Here is an 8,118-nt window from a genome sequence, read left to right on the forward strand (position 1 = left end):
AACATATCACGTGCAAAACACGTGCCTAAGTTCGACAACATAAACGCGTGCAGGCGGTTGAGGCGTTTGGATTTTAAATTAATCTCGACTTTAACATTTTTTTTTGTTAAATTGGAAAAAAAAAATTACGCCATTCTACAATAGATATAGAAATATAAATCAAAAAATAAAATAGTTCAAAATTACGGTAATAGATCATCCATAGATGGTATATGGTTGGCTATACAAAATGTAATTTAATCTACTATACTATTAGTTTTGTCGTTGATGGAAAATTTGGCCTTGGCAGGAGCCGTGCATTTGCCTAAGTTGATGCCAAGGTGTATATAGCCTCGACCCATGCTGACCCAGGCTTCAGCCCACCTAAAAAATTTCACCAGATCTTATCCATTATTTTAGGAAGGTTTGACCTTCAATTTCCATACAGATTTTCAAATTTTGTGACAATTGGGATCGGCTAATGGAGAGCTGATAAGGCAATGGACAACTACTAAATCCCATGAAATCAGGCTGGAGATACCGAGCCATTCTGCTTGAAGCGGCCGAGATGACTCCCCATGCTCCTACCTCCTTATAGCATCCGACATCCACCTATAAAAACTAATAAACAGGGACCCCAGGGTATACACGCTCTCTCTAATGCTCACTCTTTCCCAACTATTTTGAATTTCTGATTTGAGCATCACAAAATCTTTGCCGGAGCCAACTCTGGCCCGAAACTTGTTTTGTAGGTCCAGACATCGTTATCCTATTGTCGCCACCCACTCAGTCATGTTAACTTGAGTCAGAAATTTATAGCGACATATTGGTGCTAGAGGAAGGGTCCAAGCCCATTTTGAAAAGGAGCAAGAAAGCAGACACCATGGCACAGCACAAGGGAACTTCATCTTGATGTTCCAATGCCGCCATGTCTCGGTCGATTGAAAATCAAACCGACATCCACATTCAGGTGCCACAACCGAAGGCTCCACCTGAGCCACCTCAGCCGAGCCTTCCCCTCCACATTGAAAAGGGTGGCTCAGGATTGTACTCGAGTTTAAAGTCGGGCTCTATCTATCTATTCGACCAGCTCAGTAAATTGTTCATGGCCCATTTTGCTAGTAGCAAAAGCCAGCATTGAAGATTTGATTCTCCAATAAACATTAAGCAGAGGAAAGGAGAATTTCTTCAATTTTACATGAGCCATTTTAATGCGGCCACCTTGAAAGTATGCCATTTGGACCAATCGATCACGATGATTGTCTTGAAAGGCAAACTTCAGAATAATGCTTTTCTCTTTTCATTAGAGAAGAGATATTTGAAGGACTTCATTAAAATGCTGTCATGGGCAAAAAAATATGTACGAGCTAAAGAAGCCTTTGAGATGTATGGGATCTCAGCCGATATCATGGTCGAGGAGAAGAAAGAAGACCGAATAGCTTCACCAAAGACTCCACCCCAACACTGATGATCCAAAACTCCCTCTCGAAGCTGATGACCTAGGAGTCTTAGGAAACAATGGTGCATGTCATGACCACAGAGGTTCACCAACTACACCCGGCTGAATGTCCTGAGGATGCAAGTGCTGATAGAGATAAAGGAGCAACTTCTCAAACCAAGGAGGATGCGGTCTAGGCCGATTCAGTGCGACTCAAACAAATACTACCTCTACCACTGCGACCATGGCCATAACACTTGTAATGCCTCCAGCTTTAAGATGAGATTGAGGAGTTAATTTGGCATGGACGACTAGACCACTTCATCAGACATAGAAGTGAGCAATACGAGGATCAGTCAAGACCACCTTGGCTACTAGAGCTGCCTCAATAAGAAGAGCCCATGGAGAATTGACTTGCAGTCGGGGTGATAAATGCCATCACTGGGGGGCAGCATAGTGGTAGATCAAGAGGACCTAGAGAACCAGCCAAGTGGTAGAAGACTGAGGAAGCCATCACCTTCACCAAGAAAGATGCACATGGGATCCAATTTCCGCATAATGATGTGATAGTTGTATCTTTAAATGTTACAAACTATGATGTATGCTGCATCTTAATAGATAATGGAAGCTCGATCGATATTTTATTTTATGATACATTTTCTAAAATAGATATCTCCTCGAATCAGTTGGGGATACTTGATTTTTCACTCATGGGATTCTCTCGAGATGCTGTACCTAATGAAGGAGTTATTATCCTACCTATGATGGCTGGTCGGGCACCCCAACAAACAGCAATTCAAGCAGACTTTCTGGTGGTCAAAATATCCTCAGCATATAATGCCATCCTCGGACAACCAGAGTTAAATGCTCTTCGAGCTGTGGGTATCAACTTACCATCTGTTGGTGAAGTTTTCGATGAAGGATGAGGTCGGAGAAATCTGAGAAGACCAGACTCTGGCATGGCAATGCTACATAATCACCCTTCAAGGAGTAAAACTACCCAACACTCTTCCTATTAAAGGACCGAACACCTACGATGAGTTGGCTGAAGAACATAGGGAGCCCATAGAGAATCTTGTGGCAATCCCCCTAGGAGATGGAGACAAGGAGCATACAATTTGGATTGGATAGAGCCTAGTAAGGTAACCAAAAATTATCTCATTTTCTTTTTGCAAGAGAACACTGATATTTTTACTTGATCGCCTATCGACATGCTAAACATTGAACCAGGAGTTATGATGTATCGGTTAAACATGGATCCCACCTATGAACCCATCAAATAGAAGAATTGAAGCTTCACCTCGAAGTGGCAGAAGGCAATCATTGAAGAAGTGGACAAGTTGGTTAATGTTGGGTTTATTAAAGAGGTGGCTTAACCGAACTGGCTCACAAATATGGTCCTCATGAAAAAAGATGAATAAGAAGTGGAAGATATGCACAGACTTCATCGACCTAAACAAAACTTGCCCAAAAGTTAGTTATCCTTTATCTCAAATCGACCAACTGATGGATGCCACTTCAGGCCACGAGCTCTTCATCTTCATGGATGCCCTTTTCGGTTATAATTAAATTTGGATGGTACATGAGGATGAGAAAAAAAATATTTTTATTATTGATCGAGATCTTTTTTATTATAAAATTATATCCTTCGGCCTAAAAAATATAGGTACCACCTACCAGCGGCTAATAAGCAAGATCTTCAAAGATCAGATCAATCAAAATATAGAGGTATATATAGATAATATATTGGTCAAAAGTTAGGCCTCAGATAACCACATCAATGACCTGAGGAAGACTTTTGCCACTCTCCACAAATATCAAATAAAGCTGAATCCGATGAAGTGTACTTTTGGGGTCACTTTGAAGAAATTTCTCGGGTCCACGATCTCCCATTAAGGCATAAAAGTCAATCCTAAAAAGATCTAGGCTATACAAGGGATGAACCCCCTAAGATCTATAAAAGAGGTCCGACACCTCACTGGCAAATTGGTTGCCCTCAACTGATTCATCTCCAGATCGGTTGAATGGTGTCTCTTTTTTTGAAGTTCTCAAACATCCGAAGGACTTCAAATGGATCGAAGAATGCCAGCAAGCCTTTGAAGAATCGAAGAGCTATCTCGACTCTGCTCCACTCCTCAGTAAGCATGAACCAGATGAAGAGTTTTTTCTGGTAGTATCACCAACCACGATAAGCTCAGTCCTCATTCGCGAGGAGGATAGGGTTCAAAGGCCAATCTATTATATTAACAAAATCCTCTATGATATAGAGATCAGGTACACAAGGCTTGAGAAGCTGATTTATGCACTTATTATCTCAGTCTGGAAGCTTCGACCCTACTTTCAAGCTCATATCATGATCCTCCTAACTAATCAACCACTGAAGATTATCTTGCATCGATTTGATACATCGAGTTGAATAGCAAAGTGGGCTATCAAACTCATAGAGTTCAATATAAAGTTTCAACCTTGATCCTCAATAAAGGCATAGGTGCTTACGGATTTCATCTTAGAGTGCATAATTCCTGAAGAAAGGCCTGTGGAAGCCGAAGAGCCAAACGAAGATCTATCCAAAGGAGAACCTGAGGAGCTGTGGATCATGTATGTGGATGGGTCATCAAGCTCAGTCAAAGCAGGGCTAATCCTCACCGAACTAGAGTGAACCATCACAGAATACACTCCACACTTCAAATTTCCAACCACCAACAATGAAGTAAAGTATGAAGCCCTTACTACCAGACTCAAAATAGCAAAAGAGCCAGGGGTGCGACAGCTATAAGCCTACACGACTCTCAGTTGGTAGTCGATCATGTCTGAGGAGACTATAAAATTGGAGAGAAAAATATGAAAAAGTATCTACAAAAAATAAAAGATATGATTTCTGTATTTATCAGTTTTGAAATCTATAAGTGCCAAGGTTAGAGCATTCTCGACTGACCTATTATCCAAGCCGGCAACCTTTATGTTGGGAGACCTACCTAAAGAATCATTCTTTGAAGTAGTGAAAAGACCCAGCATTGAGAAGCCCACCTTGGTGTTGCAAGTCGATAATGAATCAAGCTGGGCTGATCCATTAGTTTGCTACCTCAGAGATGGGATGCTGCCGATGGATCCAAAGGAAGCTCAAAAGATAAAGAACCAAGTATTCCACTACATCCTCTATGAAGACAAGCTATATAAGAGATCATTCTCTCTGCCTCTCCTTAAGTGTTTACGCCCTTCTGAAGCTGATTACGTGTTGCAAGAAGTACATGAGAAGATATGTGAAAATCACCTGGACGATAGATTATTGGCCCATAAGATACTTTGACAAGGATATTACTAGCCTAACATGTAGTAGGATATAGCCGACCTGATCAGATGATGTGATCGATACTAGTAGAATGTAAATATTCAATGTCGACCTACTACACCACCGACTCCCATCTATGCACTTTGGTCCTTCGTGCAGTGGGGCATGGATATCCTTAGGCTGTTTTCTTAAGCATCGAACCAACAAAAATTTTTACTGATTGCCATCGATTACTTCACCAAATGGGTGGAAGCCGAGCCACTGGCCTGCACCATTGAAGTCAGATAAAGAACTTCATGTGAAAGTCCATTGTATGCTGATTCGATCTTCCTCAGGTGTTGATCATACATAATGGCTGCTAGTTCATCGATGTTCAGTTTGCTGAGTTTTGCTGAGACTTGGGAATCTTACACCATGTCAATTTGGTGGGCTATCCCCAAGCTAATAGAGAGGTCAAGATAATTAATTGGACTCTTCTATAGGGCTTGAAATTCAAATTGGATCGTGTGAAGGGATCATGGGCCCATAAGCTTTATCATGTGCTCTGAGCTTATTGAACTATATAGAAAATCTCCATCGAAGAGACTCATTTAACCTTGCTTTCGGGATGGAGGTGGTCATCCCAATAGAAGTCAGAGTCCCCTCACTATGAGTTGAGAACTTCAATGAACAAAATAATCCAAAGTGGCTCCAAACGAACATGAATATGCTCGAAGAGGTTCATGAAAGAGCCAGAGTAAGGATGGCAGCTTATCAATACAAGGTTACATGATACTACAACTCTCGAGTCAGAGGCAAAATGTTTAGGATTGGTGATCTGGTGCTGCACTGAGCTGAGGTATCTCAGTCAAGCGAGCAAAACAAGCTATCCCTAAATTGAGAGGGCCCTTACAGGATGGACAAGGTCATCAGGCTTGGAACCTATCACTTGAAGCAGCTAAATAGAATCTTGCTGCTACATCCGTGGAATTTCAAAAATCTATAGATGTACTATCAGTAGTGTAACTATTATTTCCTTAATAACAAATAAATTTTCCTTTGTGTCAACAATCTTTGCAGATGCCAAAAACTTTTATCCATAATGAATCTTAAGATGAAGACCTCAGGTGATCAAGAAGCGAAGGATAACCAAAAAAAACCCTCAAAGGCCTTTCATTCGACGGTGAGTTGAGCCGAAGAAAATTTTGATTGTGTCAGAAGTCAGGGCTAACTCTAGAGGACCATTGGAGTCCTCAAGTCTAATATTGGGCTGAAGACCTTAGGTGATCAAGAAGCAAGGGATAACAAAAAAGGACCCTCGGAGGCCTCTTACCTGATGGTGAGCTGAAGAAAATCTTGATCGTGCAAGAAGTGAGGGCTAATCCTAAAAGACCTTTGGAGCTCTTAAGTTTAATCTTAGGTTGAAGATCTTGGACGATCAAGAAGCGAGGGATAACCAAAAAGGACCCTTGAAGGCCCCTCGCCTAATGGTTAGTTTAGCAGAAGAAAACCTTAGTCATGCAAGGAGCAAGGGCTAACCTTAGAGGACCCTCGAAGCTCTCAAATCTAATCTCGGATCGAAGATCTTAGGTGATCAAGAAGTAAGGGATAACCAAAAAGGACCCTCAGAGGCCCCTCACCTGATAGCAAGCTGAGCTGAAGAAAATCTTGATCATACGAGAAGCAAGGACTAACACTAGAGGACCCTCGTAGCCCTTGAACTTTTGCTAATCCAAAGAAAAACCTGAGCCATTCAAGAGATGCTAGAGGATCGTCGAGGCTCACCAAGAGCTAGTGCAATTGATGCATCCTTAAAGCTAATTTGATGGCTACCCTATGAGATGAAATCATGAACCCTTAATCATGAGCATCGAGAATGATGACCTAAAGCTATAATAGGATAACATCGAAAGATTTGAGGTTAGGATTAACAAACAAAAGCATCATAAAATATTTCATTAATTCCAAAAGTTGGATCTACCGAAAAAATGCAAATTATCAGACTCCTCCGACCATGAATTATGGCTTGAACCAGTCTCGCTTGGTGAATAATGAGCTAAAAAAAAGAGGGAAGAAAAATATACATTTATATGATTATGACTCAGCTTCAGAAGAAGGGCCATCTCTTGCTTGAGAGGAGCCTTTGATAGTTGGATCTGGTGCATCTTTGGCTACAGGTGCTTTAAGTTCGCTTGGAGGTGAGACATCAAGAAGGTCAGTGTCAACTTCAGAAAAAAGTTGCCCAACTAGGGTCTTGCACTTTCTGAAGCCAACCTCGTAAGCCATTAGGGAGGCTTTTACCATTCTGAGTATGACCTTGACTTGATGGGCGGCTGCCTTTGCTTCCATCCGCTCAACCTTATCCTTAGTAGCCTTAGTCGCCACCTCACTTGCCATCACTTTGTCTGTGAGCTTAATCACAGCCGACCTTTCTTGATCAATTGAATGCTCCAAGGCATCGATCTTCTCTCGACAGCATGGAGCTGATTTCGAAGTCGTGAGACCTCCTCCATGGTGCCCCACTTTACTTCTTCAACCACCTCAGGTGCTCTTACACAAGCTTCGGCTAATCGAGCTCTCTCCGAAGCATATGTTCCTTTAGCTCCTCTTAGTGCCTCCTTCAAGTGCTTCACCTCTCGCTTTCAAAGGCTCTTTGCTCTACTTTAAAAGCTCTCTTCCTTTCTTCACAAACCTCTACTTTAGAGACCTCAACCTAGATGCCAATTGCTCGAATGCTACTCTTCAGGAAGGGTTGGTTTTGGTCATGACTAACTAAGCACCCACAAAATCGATAATGCCTTGACTTCATCCAAATGAGAGTAAAGTTGCAAAGAAATCAAAGAAGCAAGGAACAAGCAAAAAGCATCTGAGATAAATATTTTTTTCATTAAAAGGAAAGGTTGTTTTTAAACAAGAACCTTCGACTGAGGAATGACCGAGGAACTCGTATGAGCATTCACTGTCAGTTCAGTGGTCTCCTCGTGGTCATAGTCTGTAGTCAAGGCTACCCCTTGGTGGCCGTAAGCTCCGACTAAGGTTGGTCCTCATCGGTGGCTGTAGGCTCCACCTGAGATTTCCTTCGATTGTGGGCTCTGACTGAGGCTAGGCTTCATCAACATCATCATCCTCATCCCAAAAAGATAGATCCAGCTTGAGGAAGTGACCGGCCACTTTCTGATGATACTTTTTGCCCAGCAATGAAGGCTTCCTCGATGAACTTAATCTTCTTGTTGATGAATGCCTACGATGCATGAAAGGCCTCTACCATCAGATGACCCATCTTGACAATCTGACCTTCCATTTACTTCTCTATCTTAGTGACCTTCTCCTGAGCCACCAGATGCTTCTTCTTCTTCGAGGCAAGCTCAACCTCAGCCTTTTCTTATGTCACCTCAGCTTTTTCTAGCATCTCTTTAAGATGCTTTACTTCAGC

The sequence above is a fragment of the Elaeis guineensis genome, chromosome 1, assembly GCF_000442705.2.
Source record: "Elaeis guineensis isolate ETL-2024a chromosome 1, EG11, whole genome shotgun sequence".
Lineage (NCBI taxonomy): Eukaryota > Viridiplantae > Streptophyta > Magnoliopsida > Arecales > Arecaceae > Elaeis > Elaeis guineensis.